Below are 26,210 nucleotides of genomic sequence, written 5' to 3' on the forward strand. Positions count from 1 at the left end.
TTATGTAAACAAGCCTTCAATAAACAATGAATATCTCCTGTGTCAATATTCATAACCCATCAATAAAAAAAAAATATAAATCTTCAACTAGAAAGAAGCCCAAATGTATTATGGATGACAGAGCTTTTCCTTAAAGTAATCTATAGAATGTTGGCAAGTCTCCTTCTAAACACTGCTAATTTATAGGGGCGGGGGGAGGGAAGCATTGTTGGGGCTTTGAGGAAAGAGAGGCATTTGATTTGGGGCCGGCAGTATTCTTCCTGCAAAAGATAATACAGTGTGTAAGTTTCGCGGCTTCCACCACTACGAGACAGAAATAAAGACAAGGGCCTTAGTGACACGTTACATCTTCACCATGCTGGCAATTTAAAGAAAGTTAGTGGAAACATTAGAAAAGTTGCTTAACATGTTCTCCTGATTGATTAGAACATAGAGAAGTATAAAGTTTCCAGCACTGAAAAATCCCTACCAAAACAGAAATAGGAAAATCTATTCTTTAGGGAAGATATTCAGTGAAGCTGTAGTCCTTGTTATTGTCTTTTTCTTTTTTTATTTTTAATGGGGAACAATTTCCTGTTCCAAGATGAATCTGATCTTTTGACCATATAGTTTATTGGAAGTAGATCGTGAAGTGATATGGATGTTTCAGTTCTTACTACTACCCTCACAAACTTCTCTCACCTGATTTCCTTTGCCTCAGACAAGAGAAGACTTGATAACAAGACCTAGATACTCGAACTAGGACAGATATGGTAATGAGGAAAGTTCACTGGAATTTGGAAAAGCTGTAATTCAAGTCTTATCATTTTAAACAGTCTCATGATTAGCTCAGTTGTTATTTTAGTCTGTTTTATTGATTCACCACAGAGCTCCACATGGCCCTGTAGGAGTTTATATCAGAATGGTTCTTATCCCAAATCATTTTTGAAGAATTGGACATGGGGTTGAACCCTTCGAGTTGGAGGAAATGAGATGGGACTAGTCTGGTTCTGACAAACACAATCTACACCATATTTAAGATAAAATATGCTGTATTAAGAAAGTTGCCCTATCCTAAAGTCAGTTTTGTCACTTTGGCTTCTTTATAAAACATGTTCTAATTTCAACTAAGATGATTTTTATGTCTAGCAGCTAATTTTAAATGGTTTCCCTTTTCAGCTGACATTAAGAACCGATTGAGATAAATTTATTTTTCCATAAAAGTAATATATGTCAGGACTAGATTTCCTAAACCTAGCCCTTCAAGCAATCACAATCATTTTGTAAACTGTTGATAACGTCATCTTTGAGAAAAAATGTTTTCTTCAGTGTATAAAATGTTACATTATGGTAAATATTAAAATGTGGCAGCCTTCATTCAAATATAATATTTTAGGGAATCTTACAGAATTTTGCAATCTGTATTTTTCAAAGAGTAAATAGCATCTTTTACAACCAGTTATTTTATTCTTCCAATGTTTCCTTCAGCTCTTGATTCTTATGCCAGGTTTCTGTAACATAAAACACAAGTTTTGATAAAGAAGTCTACTTTGAGGGGCGCCTGGGTGGCTCAGTCGTTAAGCGTCTGCCTTTGGCTCGGGTCGTGATCCCAGGGTCCTGGGATCGAGCCCCACATCGGGCTCCCTGCTCAGCGGGGAGTCTGCTTCTCCCTCTCCCACTCCCCCTGCTTGTGTTCCCTCTCTCGCTGTGTCTCTCTCTGTCAAATAAATAAATAAAATCTTAAAAAAAAAAAGTCTACTTTGACTTCAAAGTTATGTTAGGCACACTACGATTTCTGATGCCCCAAAGTAACACACTTATGCCCAGATCAAAAGTGAACTTTAACTCCAAATTTTTTAATAAATCAGACTATAAATGATACAATATTGCATTTAAGATGTGTGATAAATTAAACAAGTCTTGCAGTAAGCACTAAAAAACTGAAACTGTTAACTTAAGCAACACCCTACATTTATTACCATAGAGTAGATATCAAGCTGTGTTGTTTAGCAATTAGTTTATTGTTTAGTAATTAATAGTAACTTCCACATGAAAGCATATTATGAAGAGAAATATTACTAATAGTGGCTCTTCTTAAAAACAGACGCACAGAAAACCCCAAAACTAAATCACTGTGGCCACCTCCTGCACTTAAAAACAAATTCATTTTTAGAGTGAATAAAAAAAAAAAATTCATGCAATATATTGACAGAGAAATATTTTCCGTTTCTACCAGTGATGTCCTCATGCCCAATTTCTGCATCTTTGTCACCACCTGGTTCCTATGAAGATAATATTTCCAAGAAATCACACCAAAGTAACTTAAACTTTTTTTTTTCCAGATGGGCCTTCACATCATATTAGAAACTTTTTATAATATTAACAATTTTCTTTCATCTTATATTAGAATCATATAATTTTAGAATTTGAATCGCCTAACAAGATATGACCATGCAATCATTTTAGCAATTTTCATATCATATTAGTGAAAACAAATACTAATATAATAGGATGCTAACATGAAAAACCCTAATAGAACATGACAAAACTCTTCATATTTTATTTATGCATTCTTGTTGTTCTTCTCCATTTCAACATTTTCTACTTCGGTTTATGGGAAAGTTGCATGGGCTTGCATGTTTTTGAATATCAATTAAGTGATACTGTAATGAAACAGTAATACAAAAGTTAAGTGCTATAAGACCAATATACTTCTCTGGATCATCAAGTCTTTGAATGATAATGTTTGCATTTGGGTTTGCTATTTATTTCAGTTAAGTTTAGAAATTGAACTATTTGCAGAAAGAAAATAAAAAACTTTGTAGTTGAGTATGAAGATGCAAAGAGTTAAAGAAATAATGCAATTATCTAGATAATTTACTGCCTCTCCCCCACTCAAGTATCCAGGATAGAGATAAAAAAATAAGCTTTTGCCTTGAATTTTGCAGGTGATCGCTTTCATTTTTTACTCTGATTCTCTTTCCTTACGTGGAGCACGTTCCTCCAGAGTCTTTCCTTAAACCCAGTCCATTTGAGCAGGGTTGCTAGCAATGCCCAGTGAAGAAGTAAACTGGAAGGAAATAGTCAAATGTCTCATCCTGAGGGTCTACCAATAGAAATAAAGAGTGAAGACACTCCAGTTTTCACTCTTTTTTTGTTTTTTTATTTTTTTGTTTTTTTAATCCATCTTATTTGTATCAAGAAAAATTGCGCTAGGATTAAGTATAGCATCTTCTCAGGTGAGGAAATACTAATGATAAAAAGCTTTGATCTTTTCAAATTTGGTTTGCATACTAAAGACATCAACAGTATTCACCAGGCATAGCTAAAATAAAAGAGAATGAACTCTGTGGTGTTTGTCAGGAAATATGAGCCTCTCATCACCCATTTCACCTCACTTATATATATGGTGATCTACAAAGTCAAACAGGAAAAATTTTGGTCACCTAAGTGCCTGGAGCTTTTCTTTCCTGCCATATACCACACTATAATGGAGTAGAGACATAGCTTATATATTTCAGTAAACAGGATTCACACAGGGTCAAAATTACCTTTGAAAAATCCTACAGTAAGTTGCCACATTGGAGGATATATTTATTTATCCGGTCTTTAATAAATCCAGCACACCCTATTTGTCTTCTAGACTGCTATTAATTCAGTTGAAGATAAGATGAAGGCAGTGACTTGTATTTAGTGGTCAAATCTTCAAAACACTTAGATCATTCCATGGTGAGATGTTCATATTATGCGTGGCAGGTGGTAACTGAGATTTCATATTTTCTGGATCATGTTTATGTCAGGACATGTTATCAGTGAGAAGAATGGTGGGCAGAGTTTAGATTTTTTATGTTTTTCTTTTCCCCTCTGCCAACCCTTCTTCTTATTTTCCTTTTTTTTTTCTTTTAGATCTGAATGAATATAAATGAGGAAGTTAAGTATGTCTATAATTGTCTGCACTATAATTACTTGGCTAATTTTCTCTCTTCCTTCATAATGTAGCATGCATGAGCAGAACATGAGACTAGGTTTATTGTATTCACTGTTGTGTTCTCAGTACCTAGTTTGGTGCCCGCCATGAAACAGGCACTCAGGAAATATTTAATAAACAAATAAACCACTCAACCATCTTAATGCTGGTAGATTTGTGCACATTTGACTTAAAAGCTAAAACTAAAACAGAAGCAATGTCACCAAGATGGTGACATAGGTTGTTCTTGACTTCATGTCCCCTCACAAGAAGAACAACTATTAACTATTCATGAACAAGACACAACTGTGAGAATTCTAGAACACAGAGGTGAGGCTGAAGCACCCCCTGCACCTCAGAGACCAAGGGAGACTATATTAGCAGAGTAAGAGAAGTGGCTACACATTGACCACTTTGCCCCTCCCACAGGACTGTGCAGCACTATGTGTAGAGGTCCCCTATGAGCTTCAGTTTCCTCTACCAGCCTCCCTTAGCATTGTGGGTGTTTTGTGGAAACCCCTACTCTAATCTTGCAGCATGGGAAATGCAGGAGAATCCTTGGGGCCCAGCCCCTGGCAATCTGACTGTGACAGAGAAGAGGGAGGGGCTAGCACTAACCAGCATGTGGATCTTGGCAGCTGAGTTTATACCTGCAGAGCCCAAGTAGTAATCCTAACCAGTGGTTTGGCTTATCTGCAGAGCCAAGTCAGGAGCACACTCTGACTAAGGAACTTGGTGGGGTGCAGAGCTGCCTGATTCAGATTCTCAAATGAGGAGATTTGCTGGCCCTAGAGCCTGGTTTGCCCACTCTCAGGCAGGGTGCTAAGTCAGAGCCCCACCTGCTCTGAAGAGTGTCTTCCAGCCCCATCTTATCAGAAGGCCTTGTGACAATTCCTGGAAGTGGTGTGGCCCACTGACAAAAGAGTGAGCAGAAGAGATTGCCCTCAGAGCAAAGCCACTACTGGGTATGGAGGCTTCTTGTGCTACACACAGGCAGAGGGAGTAATTCACAGACAAGGATGAGGGTAGCTCCTGGCCCTTTCCAAGGGGCAGACTGTTTGGGAAATTGGAAGTAGCCTGGAGTGACCCCTCCCTTTCCTGCCCAGGCAGGGGAGCTGAGACATAGTCTTACTCACTGTGGAGAGTGTCTTCCAACCCCCTCTGACCAGAAGGGCTGGTGAAAACATCTGAAAACTGTGTGACCCAGCAGCACTCAAGCTAAGAGAAGGGCAGACAGAGCCAATATCTTGCAGAGCAAAGCCAGTGGCCTAGTTTGGCCAAGAAACTTGAGGTGTGGGTTGGCTTGAAACAGCAAACAAAGAGCTTTACTGGTTTTAGAGCTGCTGTTCGTACTGCACCTGGGGAGGGAATCTAATTTGTAGCCTCTCATTGCTGAATACAGCTTTCAGCTTGTCTGACCAGAGAAGCTAACTAGAGCACACAGGAAGCTGCATAGCTTATTCTTCAGTCCAATGTACAGTGGTACAGAGAGCACAGTCTATGGCTTCCCCTATCTGTAGAACAAAACCAGTGGCCTCACCTGATCAAGGAATTCAATGCTCATTCAGGCTTCCAAATAATGAGTTATACAGACCAGGGCAGGGAAACTAATTTATAGCCCAGTTACTACTGAATATAGTAACCAATCCTGACCATGTAAATCTGACTGGAAAATCTAAGTAGCTGTGGAGCCTGTCCTCTGGTCTCACTTGGGTAGGGAAACAAGCCAGCAGTCCTATCCAGCTGTTCTGAGCCATGGCACCCCTTCCCCCCCCAATCCTATTCTCAGAGCTTGAATAGTTGCCTTGCTCAAAAATAATAATAACCATAATAACAGGCCCCACCTCCCCAAAGACATTGCCAGCAGACACCCAGCAACCCAAACTGAGCTGACTGGTGAAGAACTGTTTCTGCCAAAGCAAACCTGTAAAGTCTAGAAGTCTGCCAAAGCAAACCAGTAAAGTCATTACTCAAATGTGCAGATATCAGCATATGAAATCAAGTATCATGAAAAATGAGGTAAATATGATACCATCAAAGAAGACTACTGGAGATCCAATAACTGACCCTAAAGAAATGGAGATCTATGAACTATCAGACAAAGAATTCAGAATAATCCTCATAAGGAAGTTTAGTGAACCACAAGAAAACACAAACTGACAACTAAGTGAAATTAGGAAAACTATGCATGAACAAAATGAGAAATTTGACAAGGAAATAGCAACCATCAAAAAATCCCAAATCAACAGAAATCCTAGAGAAAAATATAACAGAACTGAAGAATTCAATAGTTTCAAAAGTATACTTGACCATGCAGAAGAATCGACAATGTAGAGGATAGGACATTAACAATTAGTAACTCAGAGGAGTAAAAAGAAAAAAGAATAAAGAGTGAAGAAATCCTGTAGGAATTATGGGACACAATGAAAAGAAAATATTTGCATTATGGGAATTCCAGAAAGAAAAGAGAGAGAGAAAGGGACAGAAAGTATATTTAAAGCAATAATGGCTGAAAACTTCTCAAACTTGGGGAGAGAAATGGACATCCAGATCCATGAGGCCCAGATTATCCCAAATAGGTTGAACCTGAGTACAGCTACACCAAGACACATTATATTTAAGTTTTGAAAAGTGAAAGACGAGAAAAGAGAGAAGTTACATACAGGGGAATCCCATCGTACTATCAGCAGGTTTCTCAACAGAAATTTAACAGGCCAGGAGAGAATGGAATGATATATTCAAACTGTTAAAAGAAAATAACTGTCAACCAAGAATTTTATACCCAGAAAAGCTGACCTTCAAAATGAAGGAGGGATAAAGGCTTTCCCAAACAGAGAAAAGCTGAGGACGTTCATTATAACCAGACCTCCATTATAAGAAATGCTAAAGGGAGGGTGCCTGGGTGGCTCAGTTGGTTAAGCGACTGCCTTTGGCTCAGGTCATGATCCCAGAGTCCTGGGATCAAGCGCCGCATTAGGCTCCCTGCTCGGCCGAAAGCCTGCTTCTCCCTCTCCCACTCCCCCTGCTTGTGTTCCCTCTCACGCTGTCTCTCTCTCGCTATCTCTCTCTCTGTCAATTAAATAAATAAATAAAATCTTAAAAAAAAAAAAGTAATGCTAAAGGGAGTTCTTAGACTGGAAGTAGTAGAACATTAATTAACATTATAAAAACACAAAAAGGTAATGTAACTGTCACTGGTATTGGTAAATATATAGCCAGAGATTCTGCAATATGGTAATAGTGGTGTATAACTCACAATTCTAGTTTAAAGGTTTAAAAAAAGGATGTATGAAAAATAGCCATAAATACAAAAATCTGTTATTAGTTTCACAATATAAGAAACATGTAAATTATAACAGCAAAAATCTAAAATATGAGGGGGAGAAGAAGTAAAAGTGTAAAGTATACAAGTTGTGTTGAAATGAAGTTATCAGTTTAAAATAGAGTGTTATAAATTTAAGATATTTTATATAAGCCTCATGGTAACCATAAGGGAAAACCTTGTAGTAATTACACAAAGAACATGATAAAGAAGTCAAAGCATCCTGATACCAAAATACATCAAACTCCCCCCCACCCAAAGAAAACACAGCAGGATAAAAAACAAGGAAGAATGGATCTACAAAATAACCAGAAAACAATGAACAAAATGGCAGCAGTCATTAAGTCCTTACTTATCAATAATTACCTTAAATGTAATAGATTAAATTGTCCAATCAAAAGACATAGAATGTCTGAATGGATAAAAAACAAGATCCAATCTTATGCTGCCTATAAGAGACTCATTTTAGGGGCACCTGGGTGGCTCAGATGGTTAAGCGTCTGCCTTCGGCTCAGGTCATGATCCCAGAGTCCTGGGATCGAGTCCTGCATCGGGCTCCCTGCTCCTTGGGAGCCTGCTTCTCCCTCTGCCTCTCTCTCTCTCTCTCTCCATCTCTCATGAATAAATAAACAAAATCTTTAAAAAAAAAAAGAGAGACTCATTTTAGCCTTGAAGACACACATAGACTGAGAATGAAGGGATGGAAAAAGACATTTCAAGCAAATGGTAACCAAAAAAGCAGTAACTATACTTATATCAGACAAAATAGATTAAAAAGAGACAAAGAAAGTCATTATATAGTGATAAAGAGGTCAATATATCAAAAAAGATATATCAATTGTAAATATCTCTGCACCCAACATTGAAGGACCTAAATATATCAAGCAAAAACTAACAGCTAAAAGCAGAAATAAACAGCAATACAATGATACTGGGATTTAATATCTCATTCTCAACAATGGATAGATGATACAGAGAATCAACAAAGAAATAGCAGATTTTAACAACACTATAGACTAAATAGACCTAACAGACATTCTTTTTTAAATTATTTTTTAATTTTTTAAAAAAATATTTACCTATTTTAGAGAGAGAGAGCATGGTGGGGAGGGGCAAAGGGAGAGGGAGAATAAATCTTAAGCAGACTCAACACTGAGCATGGAGCCTGACATGGGGCTCAATCTCATGACCCTGAGATCACGACCTGAGTCAAGAGTTGGACGTTTAATGACTACACCACACAGGTGCCCACTTTTTTTTTCTTTAAACAGATTTATTTATGTATTTTAGAGAGGGAGAGTGGGGGGGGAGGGGCAGAGGGAGAGAATCTTCAAGCAGACTTCCCTTTGAGCTCAGAACCCAACAGAAGGCTTGATCTGATAAGCCATGAAATTATGATGCAAGCTGAAACCAAGAGTCAGACACTTAACTGACTGAACCACCCAGGTGCCCTAACCTAACAGACACTCTATCTAACAAGAGCAGAGTATACATTCTTCTCAAGAAGACATGGAACATCTTCTAGGATAGACCACATGTTAGGCCACAAAACCTAAAAAACACTCTTCTGAACAACCAGTGAATCAAAGAAGAAAATAAAGGGGAATAAAATTTTATTTTTTAAAAAATATTTTATTTATTTATTTGAGAGAGAGAGCACAAGCAGGAGGGAGGGGCAGAGGGAGAAGCAGACTCCCTGCTGAGCAGAGAGCATGATGTGGGGCTTGATCCCAGGGCCCTGAGATCATGACTCAAGCCAAAGGCAGCTGCTTAACCAACTGAGCCACCCACGTGCCCCTCCTTTTTTTAAATTGAAAACGTTTCTTGAGACAACAAAAATGGAAACAGCATACCAGAATTTATGGGATGCAGCAAAAACAGTTCTAAAAGGGAAGTTCATTGCAATAACTGCCTACAGTAAGAAACAAGAAAGTTCCCAAATAAACAATCTAATCTATGCCTTAAAGAACTAAAAAAAGAACAAACCAAGCCAAAGTTAGCAGAAGAAACTAAATAATAAAGATTAGGGTAGAAATAAATGAAATAGAGAAGAGAAAACAATAGAAAAGATTAAACTACAAGCTGGTTCTTTAAAAAGATAAAATTGACAAACTCTTAGCTAGACAAACCAAGGAAAAAGAGAAAGGACTCATATCAACAAAATTATAAATGAAAAAGGAGACATTACAACTGACACAACAGATATTCAAAGGATTATAAGAGGCTACTATGAACAACTATATGCCAACAAACTGGACAACCTAGAAGAAATGGAAAAATACTTAAAAACACACAACTTACTAAGACTGAATCAGGAAGAAATAGAAAATCTGAATAGATCAATTACTAGTAAGGAGATTGAATTAGTAATCAAAAAGAAAAGTGCAGGACCAGATGGCTTGATTGGTGACCAAACATTTAAAGAATTAACACCAATCCTTTCAAACTCTTTCAAAAAATCAAAAAGGAGGAAGCACTCCCAAGTTCGTTTTACAAGGCCAGCATTATCCTGATACTAAAACCAGAAAAAAGACACTACTAGAAACAAAACAAAACAAAACTACAGGCCAATATCCCTTCCTGATACATATGGATACAAAAATTGTCAACAAAATACTAGCAAACCAAATTCAGCAGTACACTAAAATGATTATTCACCGTGATCAAGTGGGATTTATTCCTATAATGCAAGGATGTTCAACATAGGCAGATCAAATAATGTGATATATCACATTAATAGACTGAAAGAAAAGAACCATATGATCATCTCAATAGATGCAGGAAAAAAAGTATTCAACCAAATTCAACATCCATTCATGATAAAAACTCAATAAACTAGACATAGAAGGAATGTAACATAATAAAGGCCATAGTTTACCACAACCATAGCTAACTAGCTCATAGCTTAAACACTGTAACAAGCCCACAGCTAACATTATACTCAATGGTGACAGGATGAAAGCTTTTCCTGTAAGTTCAGGAACAAGACAAGGGTTCCCACTCTTACCACCTCTGTTCAGCATACTACTGGACATCCTAGCTGGAGTAATAAGGCAAGAAAAAGAAATAATAAGATATAATTAGAAAGGAAGAAGTAACATTGTGTTTGCAGATGACATGATTTTATTTATAGACAATCCTAAAGACTCAACCAAAAAACTGTTAGGTGTAATCAATGAATTCTGTAAAGTTGCAAGATACAAAACTAACACAAAAATCTGGAGCATTTCTATACACTAACAGTGGAATTTCTGAAAAGAAAATAAAGAAATTGATCTCATTTATATTATCATCCAAAGACAATAAAATACTTAGAAATAAACTTAACAGAAGAGGTCAAAGATCTCTACAGTGAAAACTGTAAGACACTGATGAAAGAAATTGAAGACACAAATAAATGGGAAGATATCCTGTGTCTGTGTATTAGAAGTATTCATACTATTAAAATGTTAATACTACTGAAAGCCATCTATAGATTCAATGCAATCCTTATCAAGATTCTAATGGCATTTTTTATAGAAGTATAAAAAGCAGTCCTAAAATTTATATGGAATCACAAAACACCCCAAATAGCCAAAGAAATCCTGAGAAAGAACAAAGCAGGAGGTATCTCATTTCCTCATTTCATGCTGTTCTATAAAGCTACAGTCATCAAAATTGTGTTGTACTAGTATAAAAACAGACATTTGGACCAATGGGAAAAAAAAATCAAGAGTCCGGAAATAAACCAAACATATATGGTCAACTAATTGACGAGGGAGCCAAGAATTCTCAAATGGAGAAAAGACAGTCTCCTCAATAAATGGTGCTGGGATAATTAGATATTCACACATAAAAGAATGAAACTGGACCCACATCTTATATCACTCAACGAAAGGTAACTTGAAGTGGATTAAAGACTTAAATGTAAGCTTTGAAACCAGGAAATTCCTAGAAGAAAACATAGAAGCAAAGCTCCTTGACATGGATCTAGGAAATGATTTTTTGGCTATGATGCCTAAAACACAGCAATAAAATAAAAAATAAACAAGTGGGACTACATCAAACTAAAAAGCTTCTTCAGGGCAAAGGAAATCATCAACAAAGTGAAAAGACAACTTATGGGATGGGAAAAAATATTTGCCAACCATATATCTGATAAGAAGTTAATGTCCAAAACATAAAGAACTTCTACACCTCAGTGGAAAATACCCCAGATAACCCAATTAAAAAATGGGCAAAAGCCATGAATAGACATTTCTACAAAAAAGACATAAGAAAGGCCAACAGGTATGTGAAAAGATGTTCAACATCACCAGTCATTAGGGAAATGCGCATTAAAACCACAGTGAGATCTCACCTCATGCCTTTAAAATGGCTATCATCAAAAAGGCAAGGGATGTGCACTCTTGGTGGGATCGTAAATTGATGCAGTTACTACAGAAAACAGTATGGAGAATCCTCAAAAAATAAAAAGTAAAACTATGATAAAATACAGCAATTGCACTTCTGTGAATATATCCAATGGTAACAAAAACACTAACTTGAAAAGATGCACTGCTATGTTCATAGCAGCATTATTTACAATAGACAAGATATGGAAACCGAAAGACTAGAAAAATTTTGTAAAAATAAAGTCCTTTTTATTAACTAGTAGGAAAGTAGTAAGTCTGTTGAATATAAATCTGTGCATGAAGTTAGCATAATAATTAATTTCTGGCCTAACTGTAGTTAACAAAAATTATTTAATTTCTTCATCATCTGTGCATACTGAGAAAGAAGTGGCCTATGGAAATGCTAGTAAGCAACCGTGTTATGTTAAAGGAACAAAGTTAATTATGCTTTTGGTTTATCACTTTTTTTGATGCTATAAAGGTTAACATGATTTGTTTTTTCTCTTCAAAAATCTTTTTTTTTTTTTAAAGATTTTATTTATTTATTTGAGAGAGAGAATGAGAGAGAGAGAGCATGAGAGGGGGGAGGGTCAGAGGGAGAAGCAGACTCCCTGCCGAGCAGGGAGCCCGATGCGGGACTCGATCCTGGGACTCCAGGATCATGACCTGAGCTGAAGGCAGTCGCTTAACCAACTGAGCCACCCAGGCGCCCTCTTCAAAAATCTTACATGTGAAAGAACCAAAGATTACATAAGGGTTTCTGTATGAAAAATTAAAAAAAGAAAAGCAGAAATGATGAAAGCAATATGGAATACTCTTGGAACTATTGCTAATGGAAGTCCAGTGGGCACAAGGTGGCCACACTTCAATTCTGGAATTGGGAGAGGTTTAACTGGGAAACAAATTAGCTGATTTCTTTGCAGGTTGAGTTTGGAATTGGAATTGTGATAGAAAATTCTCTGGGTACTACCTTATGACAAAGAGCACTCTGTATTTCCACACAGTCCTAACTGTGCTCATACATTCCAAGGTGCTACTTTATTATACTCTCTTCTTTTGTGCTGAATATTCTGGAGTATGGTAGGAAGGTAATTGTAGGAAGAACAATTGATCTGTGGGAGACAGATCAATTGAATATATGACACATTTCTCCTTTTCAGTTTTCAGAGGAATATATTTGGATAAAGTGCTCTATAAGGTGGTAAGACATTACCAATAAGATGTTGCCTTTTTGGAGCACCTGGGTGGCTCGGTCAGTTAAGCATCTGCCTTCAGCTCAGGTCATGATCTTAGGGTCCTGGGATCAAGCCCCACATCTGGCTCCCTGCTCAGTGGGGAGACTGCTTCTCACTCTCCCTCTGCCACTCCTCCTGCTTGGGTTCACTTGCTCCTTCTCTCTCTCTGTCAAATAAATAAGTAAAATTTTTAAAAAGAAAACAAATGATGTTGCCTTTTTACCCATTTGGGCTTGATGACTTACACCCAAATGTATGCTGTCAGTCACAGGGCATAACCTTGCATAGGAGACATGACTTATGCATATTTAGAATTAGCAGTGAAATATTGGCAAATGGCTTTTTTTTGTGATGGGTTTTAAGCCATGACCAGAGAGACCTTGCAAAAATGGAAGGAAAGTGAGAAATTCTTGGGCTCATCAACATGCAGATCTTTCAAAGAACACATGAATGCTTTGCATGTAATGTACTTGGTTTCCTAGAGAAAATAATTTTCTTTCTTTTTTCTTTTTTTTTTTCTGATGGCAATACTGTTCTCAGGGAACAATCAACACAATGGTTACTGTCCCCCTTTTCACTTTCAGGGGAGAGCCATAGTAATCTGCCCCTGCCCCATTTTGTCTCCAGTATGGGAATCCTGGAGCCATCTTTCTACATACGTCCTGACTGTGACAGCTCTAAGAAGTTCCACATTATATTGCAACTTCTTTGTGCCTCCTGAAATTATCTTGGTGAGTAGGGTGGAGATAAAGGGGTGGGGATACAAGAAGCCAGAAAGGCTTATGGTAGAATTTCTTCATTTGCTGGAGAATCACAAAAAACAAAATTCCTGGTCAGAGTGGCTATATTTGGGAATTGTAGCTATGTGTAGGCAGGAAGTAATACTCTCTCAAAACATCAGGTGAAGGGAGGCAGGAAAATGAGGTAATTAGGAGGGTAACTACAGATTAAGCTGTATTTATGTTTTAGCATTTTCGTTTCATACTTGTCTGACTTTAGGCAGGGTACTTACCTCCCTTATTCTTAGATTCTTTGTCTGCAAAATGGAGATAATATGGTACTTGCCTTTTAAAATTATTGAGAAGATGAAACAATAATGCATCTAAAGGGCTTAGACCGTTCCCACCTCCATCAAGTATTGATCTTTTTTATGATGCTAGAAGCCTGCTTTAGACCACCCCTTATTTCTCTCTCAGTTGGAGAAAAGGTAGGTTTGTGAATGATACTGTATATGTGAATACAAAATCTCTTAACTGGTGCCAGGGGATATATTTTGGTACTTAGCTATTTTAAGAAATGGAAATTTTAGAATTGTTTCTGGACTGTCTTTTAAGATACTTCAGAAATTACATACATTTCCTGCTTTCTTAATTTGCAGTTGTTTTAATTATTGTTCAATTGTCTTTCAAACAAGATTAAAAAAAAACGCGCCACCAATTACTTAGCCTATTCAAGTCTTTTAGGAATAGAGTTTAAATGAATAAATAAGACTATTCAAAATAAAATAGCAGATGACTGTATCTTTACTGATAGTATTATATTTGATAATTTGTAAAAAATTAAAGGAATGTGTATTACTTATATATTATGTCCTTAGCAATGCTTTTTGGATGTTTATTCATTAAACTCTGTGCTGTGCTTATAATATTATTCAATCTTTGTTTTTTACCTATATCTTTAAAGGTCTTTTTTACTTTAGAATAAAGTCATTTTCCCTTCTGGTTTTCTTATGTATCTTTTCTCAAAGGTGTTTATATGATTAACATAGTCTTCCTAGTCAGATCATTTAGGGTTAGAGAAATCAGATTATATTCTTTAAGTAGTTCCACATATGTTTCTTATTACCAAGGTCTTGCCAAATTCAGTGACCTGTTAAAAGAAGCACAGTTTGTACCTGGCAGAATAGGAACCAGGACTAGAACCTAGATCCCTCTTTCTCCACAGGTTGCATTATCTGTCACCATTCCCTTAGGTAACAGAATTTTAGTGGGCCTGTGCGTGACAGGAATGTGGTATCTAAAACAGAAGCACTGGGGGCCATGTTAAGATATTTTTTTGAAGCCCCCCATCTCTCACAGGGTTCTTTAGGTAGAGGATGACTTGAGATGTACCACTTCTTTGGCTTGTAGCAGAGTTCTTAAGTTTTTGTCCTGACATTTCTATCCTGATATCATAAAAAATCAGATTCTATAATGCGCAGAGTGTATTTTAAATTTTTATATTCTCATTATAATATACCTGGCAAAATTTTCTGACATATCACAAAAGCTTCTGATCCCAAGGAACTCGCACTTTTTAAAAAAATTCTTTTCTCAAAAGCAAAGAAATTACCCTTTGTTTTGGTGTTTGTTCATCTGTTTGGTTATATGTTATTGTAGGACAGGTTTATATAATGGAGGTATGTGATTGTGTCTAAAAAGTAGTATGCACTCATTTGGTTTTTGCTTTCTCTTGGAAGTGTAATATATTTTTTCTTTTTTTAGAAGTTTTTATTTTAATTCCAATTAATTAACATACAGTGTTACATTAGTTTCAGGCATACAATATTGTGATTCAACACTTCCGTACATCACTGGTGCTCATCATGACAAGTGCACTCCTTAATCCCCATCACCTATATAACCCATCCTCCTACCCACCTCCGCTCTGGTAACCATCAGTTTGTTCTCAATAATGAAAAGTCTGTTTCTTGCTTTGACTCTCTCTCTTTCATTTTTTTCCTTTGCTTGTTTGTTTCTTAAATTCCATGGATGAGTGAAATCCTAAGGTAGTAATTTTGCTTAGCATCATATTCTCTAGCTCTATCCGTGTCATTGCCAATGGTAAGATTTCATTCTTTTTTATGGCTGAATAATGTTCCACATCTTTTTTATCCATTCATCAATTGATGCACACTTCCATTTCTTGACTATTGTAAATAATGCTGGTATACATAGGGCTGCATGTATCCCTTTGAATTACTGTTTTTGTATTTTTTGGGCAAGTAACCACTAGTGCAATTGCTAGATCATAAGGTAGTTCTATTTCTAACTTTGGGGCACCTCCATACTGTTTTCCACAGTGACTACACCAGTTTGCATTCCTACCAATAGTGCATAAAGATTCCTTTTTTTCTACATCCTCACCAATACCTGTTGTTTCTTGTGTTTTTGATTTTAGCCATTCTGACAGGTGTGCAGTGATATCTCATTGTGGTTTTGATTGGCATTTCCCTGATGATGAGTGATGTTGAGCGTCTTTTCCTGTATCTGTTGGCCACCTGTATGTCTTTTTTGGAGAAATGTCTATTTATGTCTTCTGCCCATTTTTTAATCGGATTATTTGTTTTTTAGGGTGTTGAGTTTTATAAGTTCTTTATATATTTTGGGTACTAGCCCTTCACTGGATATGTCAGAGAATGTAATATTAATATTAATTTGTCCAAGAGTGACAAAAGATAAGAGGAACTAAAATCACACCTAGCTTAATGATTTTCAAATACCTTGGGTATGTTAATGTTACAGTGCAAGTGCATTAGCATCTGAACATTTATTTCATTTCAGCTCCTGATAAAGGAAATTTTCAACTTTTAATATTTGTGGGCCCTGCTCCTGGCCTCCCAGGGAAGCTATACTTTAACATTTAGCAATGTCAGAATGACTCAGCAAAACCTCAAAGCATGGGCTCTATTTCTGCCTCCAGCACACATTGTACAGTCTTCTTTGTTAAAAAACAAAAACAAAAAGGAGCATTCCAAACATAAAGATAAGAAAAACAAAAAAACCTCTCTGGTTCCTATAAGATTGAAGTCATACAGCCTTGCACATACTAACAACGTAAGATAAAGTCTGTAACTTTCTAGAATGTCCTTTGTCATGATGATTTGTAACTCTTTATGTAAAAAACTTAGATAACCCTCCACCAAACATTCCCTCCCTGAAGCAGTCTCTTCTTTGTATGCCAAGCAGCTGTCCTAACTTGGGCTCCAATAAAACCCTTTTCCTTTCTCTTTCAAATTTTAAAAAAGGTTTGTTCATTTTGCATCCACTTTGGAAAACAGTGTGCAGGTTCCTCAAAAAGTTAAAAATAGAGCTACCCTATGACCCAGCAATTGCACTACTGGGCATTTATCCCAAAGATACAGATGTAGTGAAGAGAAGGGCCACATGCACCCCAATGTTCATAGCTGCAATGTCCACGATAGCCAACTGTGGAAGGAGCCGAGATGCCCTTCAACAGATGAGTGGATAAAGAAGATGTGGAAATAAAAGGAAAAAAAAGAAGAGGTGGTCCATATATAAAATGGAATATTACTCAGCCATCAGAAAGGATGACTACCCAACTTTTGCATCAACACGGATGGAACTGCAGGAGATTATGCTAAGTGAAATAAGTAAAGCAGAGAAAGTCAATTATCATATGGTTTCACTTATTTGTGGAACATAAGGAATTGCATCAATACTTCAATGGATATGATCATGACTACTTCATATATAATATCAACTGTTGTCATAATTTAGAACGTCCTTTTTTTCTCCTTGTAAGGAATTGACTTTTCTATAGGTAAACATTTCAATGTGATCTCATGGTGTGAATGTGGAGTTTTATTACAGAGAAGCTAGTGCCCAGGCTGTGATCTTTTTGTAGGGTAATCTGCTATTTGGGTACTCTTCTGGGTTTTTATATAATATGTGCCTTAAAAATAAAACAATGAAAATCCAAAGGAAAAATATTAACTAACATGACTATCTTTTGTTTTTTGCTGGCCAATATCCAGTTCCCCAGTTCCATGGCATTAAGCACTCCCCCCGCCCCGTTTTTTGTCTCTAAAACTCTTAATTTGGATTTTTATAGAGATGTTGGAAGTTTGGGCGATGATATTTGAGCTCAAACTACACACAAATACATCGTTAGGATTTTTTGAGACTGAATTATCTGAAGTGACTTTCTATGTTGTCTGACTTCACTGTAATTGCTCAGTTCTGTTCCTTTGGAGAGACTATTTCTGGTCATATTTGTGCACAGTTCTTGGCTCATCTTAGAACAGAATGGGCCAGTATATTTTCCAAAGGTCTGTTTTGATTTAGGTAGAATATACTCAGTATATATGGCTACAGTTCATTTAAACAAAACATAAGAGGTGGTTTCTATATATCATACCTATTTGTTCTATTGTGCTGATTCATATAGATAATATGTTTCTGTGTATATATATATTTTAAAGGTTATACATTTTAAAAAAAATTTGTGTATTCATTTGAGAGAAAGAGAGAGAGCATGAGCAGGGGGTGGGGGGCTGAGGGAAAGGGACAAACAGATTCCTTGCTGAGCAGAAAGCCCACTGTGGGGCTCCATTTCAGGGCTGTGGGATCATGACCTGAGCCAAAGGCAGATGCTTAACTGACTGAGCCACCCAGGTACCCCTGTTTCTGTCTATGTTATCAGTTTAGTAAAAAACAGCATACTTATTCTTCTCATTTTGACACAAATACAAAGACATTGGTCAACATGCCAGGGTAGAATGGGATGGGTAGGTGATACTCAAAATAAGAAACATGACTGTATTTTCTTGAATCCATTCTTGAGTGCCAATTTTACTCCAGATTGGAGAACCCATTACTTTTATTTTAAAACAAATATGTGTACAGTAAGGTAAGGTCCAAAATTCATATGAGATTTAATGCTAAAGTGTTACAATATTAAGAAAATGTTAACCAAATGATAGACCACTTTGGGTTACATTCAGAGGCCACCAGGAATTTAAATTCACTTTCCCTGGTGGGAAAGATTGAGACCAAGTATCTTCCTGAATGAATTCAGGGATCTTTGGGAGGCCCATTATCCTTTGCCCCAAATCTTTTCTTACCCACTAAATAGTGGTAGTTCTTTTGCATAATGCTTTGATACCTCTTGAGATGCAAATACCTCTGGGAAAGGTAATGATTCAAGCCATCAGCATTATATAACTTTCAGTGTCTGAAGGATATCAGAATTGTTTTTGATGTGGGGAGAGGGGTAATAACTAGCTATTCTCCCTTCATATATATGTATATTAATATATACATATATTTAATTTTTTTTTTTTTTTTTACGAAGGACTAACCCTAAGAAAAAGCTTTACATCATTATGTTATCACAGGAATATAATCATTTTAGAGTTATTTCTTTAACCTCATACTGTGGTATATGATTTACCTTTTGGTGTATTTAGCTTTATTAGGATTATGATCTGTTTTAAAATTCTGTTAATCATACTACGCTGTAGGAAAAGATTCTAATTCCATTATGCAAGACTTGTGTTAAGTTCACAAACAACTGCCCAAACCTTTAACCCCCAAACACTTACCATCTGGAAAATATAATTTCTTTCATTCCTAAGTTTGTATAGGTTTGTACTTTATAATTTAATTACAGGATTGTTTATGGTTTCGTATTTCTTCTCTGATAGATTCTACCATTATCTATCATATTTAATACCAGTAGTTAAAATTGTTTTGTCCTGTTTTTTTTTCCTTAGTTTTCCAGATACTTACTAGTAAAATTAATAAATTGTAAAATTAAACCTATTCCTATCTGTAATATATAATTCAGGTGGTTGAAATCATACCCTTTTTCCCTATTATAGTTATTTTCGTTTAATTTCTTTCATCTATTTTTACTCCTCTATTACTTGCTAATCTACAGATGCCATAAACACTACATGGCTGGGTGAATATGATGTTCTTGGAGAGAAAAATTACCAGTGGTCTGTCTAGGGGCAGGAAAGACATTGTATTGCTCTGTGCTTCACACTTTACAGATATAAAATTGAGATACTAATAACTTGTTTTGAACCTAATTCAATTGTAGAATGAGAATGAACATATATATAAAGTTCACAGTATTGCAAAATTGCAAGATATATTATTGCTTAATCATTCATCTACAAAGTTCTTTTCACTTCCTGATTCTGAGGATTAAGAGAATAATGTCTTTATGCCCTCAGTATAAAATTACTCTTATTTTCTTGAAAATACCAAAATTAATATGGGTTAATTTGGAATTTATAAATTTTAACTTTGTTTTACAAATTTAATATAGAAAGTGACAATCCTGAGATTTGTGAAAGAAGTGCAATAGGTATATGTATTATTCTCATTTAATTAAGAAAACTGAACAAATCTCTTGAATGGTTCCTACTTCTGTGTTGCTGTTTCTGACCTAGACTGTCTACTGATTCTTATGTGTGTACTCAGGAGTGTTATTCTCATCTAAACCTTTCATAGTGTCTTTTATTGTGAGTCCTTGGAGATAGAGCTCTTAACAGTTATTTTTTTATTTTTATTTTTATTTGCATTTACCTAAGCTTTTCTTCTGCTGAACATTTTAATGATTTTTGCCATTGATTAAAATCCAGTATTGTTGGGGCTCCTTTGTTGATTAAGCATCCAACTCTTGATTTCCACTCAGATCATGATCTCAGGATTATGAGATTAAGCCCTGTATCAGGCTCCATACTCAGCAGGGAGTCTGCTGGAGATTCTCTCTCTCCCTCTCCCATTGTTCCCCCAGTCTCTCTCTCTCTAAAATAAACAAATAGGGGTGCCTGGGTGGCTCAGTCCATTGAGCCTCTGACTCTTGGTTTCGGCTTGGGTCATGATCTCAGGGTCCTGAGATTGAGCCCCAAGTCAGGCTCTGTGCTCAGTGGGGAGTCTGCTTGAGGTTCTCCCTCTCTCCCTCCCCCTCAAATAAAAATAAATAAATCTTTAAAAATAAATAAATAAATCTTAAAAAAAAAGGTATTGTCTTCAGGTGAACTGTTGAATTTTTATCCTAATTCAATTTAAGAGTTGTTATGATTCAGGCTCTGGATAAGTTTGTCTTCTTGGCACAAATTCCCAATATAGAATGTATCATAAGAACTTTATTTCTGATGCTGGGAAAAATTCCTCTGCAATAGATCAGATTGGGATGCATTTTATTTAGGCTGGACTTTTTTGTTTGTGTTTGTTATTTTGATTATTTCTCATGTATCCATTAAAACAACATTGTTTAGAATTTATGAATGTATATACATAGATATGTTTAAAATATAATTTTAACTGGTGATACTTCTTCATGTTGTAAAACAGGAACTAGCAAGAGTCACATATTATGATAATGTGAGAGGTATGTATTCTTTCTGCTTGCAGGGACTGGAAGGAACTATGCATTATCACATGATACAGCTCTAAACTTCTACTTCTAGAAACCTCAACAGAAACAAGGTGCTCAACTTTTAAATCTAAGTATAATAATTTTTAGTGAGTAACTTAGGCCCCTACATTTCATTCACATGTACTTGGCATTAAGTAGTTACCTTTCTTTGGAGGATTACTATAAAAATATCTAAAAGTTTGCAGAGATATGAACCACATTTGAGAGCTTTTAAAAAGCACCCAGAATACTTTTTTTTTTTCACACTGCAGCATTTTACTAAGGAATATTTAGATGAGAATTTCGAAAAGTAAAAAAATTTAAGACCTTTAAATAAAGAATCCATCCAGGTTTTCCTTCTGATCCTGAAAAGTAGGGAAGAGAGCTGAAAGTTGCAGTGCAGTTAATAGAGAGGTGTGCCTCATCTGTTGAATATAAGGAAGGCACTTAGCTTTTTCATTTGGATTCTTGTGATATGGTCCTGTTATGTTCTCTGAAATCTGAGCTCTCGTGACTGTGGCAAAGGGTCTCAAACCTTTTTTGGTCACCTTAGTCTCTCCCAAATCTATAGTGTAGTAACCATAGTCTCACTCATCTTTCTGATAATGCATTAATTAAAAGCATTTCAAACACGACCCAGACCCTTACATCAGGCCAAGGAGATCACTGGAATAAAGGAGCAGGGGATGTAGTGACCTTATGTTGCAGGTGGCTTCTTTCTGACAAAGAATTTTAATTTTTCTTGATCCCTGCTATAGCTTTTGATGCTGGGAATCATGGTGCTCTCTTGAATGCCTGGAATTCATTGTGGACCTTAGAAGTACGGTCCTGCCTCAAATTTTCATTTCTGCTTATTTCTGAGGAAATAGTTTGGAACTGTTTTTATGTGGTTCCCAACTCAATGGGAAAAATGTAGTTGCTTTGGGATTTCTGTATTAGAGTCCATGTCTTTTTATTTTTGTAACTGTGTTCTTCTGGCATTTTTCAATGAATTGAAACATTTCTGTATCACATTATCATGATTTTACTCATTATCATTTACTTATTATTAATTAGGAAGGCATTTAATGGAAATATACTCTTCTCTCTGACAGAAGAAACATAGTCTGGTGTAGGTAATTTTCTTTTTTTTTTAAATAAAGATTTTATTTGTTTATTTAACTGACAGAGAGAGAGAGAACTAGAGAAAGAACACAAGCAGTGGGAGTGGGAGAGGGAGAAGCAGGCTTCCTGCTGAGCAGGGAGCCGGATGCTGGGCTCGATCCCAGGACTTTGGGATCATGACCTGAGCCGAAGGCAGCCACTTAACCGACTGAGCCACCCAGGCGCCCCTGGTATAGGTAATTTTCAACACTTGAGTATTTGCAGATTCTATTCAATATTTCAACCAAAACTTCTAGGAAAAAAAATTCTAGGAAAAAATATACTTTTCCAAACAACTAATTGTTAATATAGCAGAAAGAAGCTTAAAGAAGTCATGGGATTCTTCCTGTAAAGGGAGAAAATTACTGAACAAATAAATTATTTGACTCCAGTCTGTTTTCCTGTTCAAATTTGAAAGAAAATTTTGTGGATTAAAAAAAAAAATAGATGTACAGAAAACTGAGCTGTTTGACAAGGCCGTGTAAGACAAAGCTATGAATTAGGAATTTTTATTTTATTTGGCAATATCTCTATCTGTCCTTATAGATATATTCCTTCTTGGCAATATGTTCCTTTTCCAATTATCTTCTAGGCAAATTCATGCCACAGTTTTACTTTCTTTCTAATTTGTCTCTCTTCAAGATTTACCTGTATATATCTCTTTGCTTCTCAGTCAGTAAAAATAATATAAGGTTTTATCAGCAGATAATGTAACAACTCTATTGATAACTTTATACTTTCTGAGGACTTCTAGAGATAAGCATTCTAAAAATTAATTCAGAGAAATTAAAAGATGATGGTGGAATTAGAAGTACCAATGACTATGTATTTTTGTCCTGACAATTTTTGTAAGCATCTTTCAAATTACACCTACTTACTTTTGTATGATAACTATTCTCTAATATTAAATACATTGAATTCATATAACAGAAATGGTTCACTTGTTATTTAAAAATGGAGTTCATTAATTATTAGAGTAAAATGGAGTTCATTAATTATTAGAGTGGTTTACATTCTAAAGTAGTTTCAGAATTGTAGTTACTAAAAATTTCTTTTACTCATACTATATTTAATATATAAGGTTTGATCATAAATAATAAAAATTAAACTCACAAGAAGAAATCTAAGCCTATCTTTCTTTTTTTTTTTTTTGTAATCTAAGCCTATTACTGGAATTTTCTATGAAAGCATTGCTCATGTCCCTATAGAATAATAAGAATTTTACCAGCAATTACATGTTTATCTGAAAAAAAAATAGTTTCATATGCATTTTCTCATGTGATTATCTTAATAACCATATGAGGAAGAACGCATATTTTCACCTTTGTACAAATGAGAGAATTGAAGCCTTAGAGAAGTTAATAGATTTGCTCAAGGTGGCCAACCAGTGTATGGTAAAAATAGGAAGAGAAGCAAAATCTTTGGTTTCTTGGACAGGTAATTGTTCCATCATTATTAGTTAAAAGATATAAGTTATTGAAATTCAATCTCATATCCTCCCTTTTACTCAGTACGTATATATTAAGCACCTGTAATATGTTTTGATCCATGGGAGGTACAAACAGGTACAGACATGACTTTGCTCAGAAGGAGATCCAGTCCTAGATGGGAAGGTTAAGGCATCCAAACAGATATTCTGATGCAAAGTAGGAAGTTGAAAGTGCCACAACTGAGAAGGAGAAAGCGCTGAATGAATCTAGAAAATTCTGTAGCTTAGAAAGGAGTGTAACAGTCTTCATGCTGGGATGTGCACCTAGGCATGGCTTTGTAGGATGTCTAAGATAGAGGCACATAGAGATAAAAGAGGAAGAGAGTATGCAAAAGCAAAGGGAAGATTGAGAGCAAAGATACAGAGAGGGAAAAGGATATAAGATATAGAACTTGTCTGCATTTTGCTTGCTTCACATCAATAGCCTTTTCTCTGTTAACACTACCGTAATAATTATTTATGTGTTTTGAAGGAGAATCACGGAGGATCACAGAGGACCACAGTGCTCAGGCTTGATCATTTAGAGTTACAGTGGTCCAGGGTTATGTTCCAGACTCTATTTTCAAATATGTTTGCTTAGTAAACAGCTGTAGGAAGAGAGAGATATGGATCCTGAGCAAAGGAAAAGAATATTTACTGCCCATTATAAAATATTCAAGTTCCTTAAGCTCAAGGTTCCTCTCCTATAACAAACATAATGCCTGTGGAGGCATCTTCTTGAGCTTGTCTGTGTCAGCCCTGTGGGATTTGGGGGCAAGGAGGATTCACAGCAATATGCTGATGTTTCTGCTGATGGTTGTGCCATGAGTAATCAAGTCCCTTGTCTTTGGTTCAGGAATCTATGTCTTCTGTCAGTATGGGGTAACTGAAGCAGGTCAACTTGTTAGCTTATAAGCAGGATAAAATTTCAGACCCTTATTTTCTGATGTTTTCCAGATTAGTAAACCAACATAGAGATTTTTAGAAAGATACATATAGAGAGAGGTTTGTCACAACATTTTTTTTTTTTTTAAGTCTGGAAATTAAATTGAGCCTGAGTCCAGATGTTGCTATACTCTTCAGTTACATGAGCCAAACCATTTCCTTTCTTGCTTAAGCTTTCTTAATTTCCTGCCACTTGCAACCAAAGAATCCTGATTAATCTTGTTATATGGGAACCATCAAATAGTTTATTTTATCTGAAAATATAAGATGCAGGAATGGGATTACATGAAAGATTAGGTTGAAAATGGACTTCTGGAATAGCTGTGGATTTGTCTTGGAAAGAATCAAAAGAATGGGATCTTTCCATTAGACTGAAATTTTTTGCATACACTGAATTCATGAATACCAAAACAAACAAAAAACACAAAAAACTTGTTCCAGTGTGTTCTATGTACATACTCAAGTAGTGAGAAAGATTATGTAGTCTTTAATTATTATTAACTTTGAGAAGACCAGGAATTTACCCATAAGCAAATTCAAGTCAGGTGACTTACCTGAAGCTCCACTAAGGCCTGAGAGTAAACCATAGTTTCTGTGATTGCCTTTAGTGACTCTGTGTCTTCTTTGGCATATTTCACTTGGAAGTATATCATCAGGTAAAAATTAAAAAATAAAAATGTACAAAACAGAATGTTTTGTTATATACGTTTTAAGTAAAAGGATAGTCTTTAAAGATTTTAAAAATTTATTTATTTGAGAGAGAGAGTGCGAGCGCGACTGAGCCGGGGGTAGGGGCAGAGAGGAAGGAAGAAGAGGAGGGAAAGAGTCCCAAGCAGACCATGTGCCAAGTGCAGAGCCCTACACAGAGCTCGATTTCATGACCCTGAGATCACCACCTGGACCAAAACCAAGAGTCCAATGCTTAACTGACTGAGCCATCGAGGCACCCCGAAATGATAATCTTTAAACTCAAGGGTTTCATATTTTTAAGTATGGGACAAGATATATGTGACATTATGAAAGGAGCATTAGCTTGGTATAATTTTACCAGCATTTTTGCTGGAACCCTGGGTAAGACATAAATTTTCTTAGTCTTAGATTTCTTATGTGTAAAATAGGATAATTAATCCTATTTTCACAGACTGACTGAAGATTAATTTGTGAATGTGTTTAGCAAGTTCTTGGAAGAAATATGGGAGGTACTTTATCATATTTTTTTTCCTTTTTATGAGGTGCAAATATAAGAGGTGTTTTTTGAAGTGCTCAAAATAATAGGTGATTTTAAAAGAATAAATGCTTATCTTTTTAAAATAAGTTCTGAAATTCTCCGATAAATTGATCTGAAAGATTAATATATGACATATAAAAAATAAAAGTGGTGGGGGCTTGCTTGCCTTCCCAAATATTAAAACATAGTACAGAATAAAAATAATCAAGAGAGTATAATAAGCATATAAGAATCAATAGATTAGTAGAATAGATTAGATCATCTTAAAACAAAATGCTAATATGTATAAACTAATTTATAAAATGAAACAGATAAGAAAGAGATTTAATTCAACAAATGTTAGAAGAATTGGCTGCTTGGGGGAAAATCATTATATCATTTACTAACATAATTTTC

At 35.8% G+C, this 26,210-nt stretch overlaps 1 long non-coding RNA gene across 4 annotated transcripts in view; it reads left to right on the forward strand.

Moving 5' to 3' along the window:
- The window catches only part of LOC118538319 (uncharacterized), a 373,755-nt gene that overhangs the window by 151,782 nt on the left and 195,763 nt on the right, over positions 1 to 26,210 (forward strand). For 3 of the 4 annotated variants that reach the window (XR_013445723.1, XR_013445724.1, XR_013445726.1), the window contains exon 3: positions 13,461 to 13,607. The exons of the other annotated variant lie outside the window; for it this stretch is intronic. This is a non-coding gene — a long non-coding RNA (uncharacterized LOC118538319). The remainder of the gene's footprint in view (positions 1 to 13,460; positions 13,608 to 26,210) is intronic. 4 annotated transcript variants of the gene reach the window in all.

Source organism: Halichoerus grypus, chromosome 2 (genome assembly GCF_964656455.1).
Source record: "Halichoerus grypus chromosome 2, mHalGry1.hap1.1, whole genome shotgun sequence".
Taxonomy (NCBI): domain Eukaryota; kingdom Metazoa; phylum Chordata; class Mammalia; order Carnivora; family Phocidae; genus Halichoerus; species Halichoerus grypus.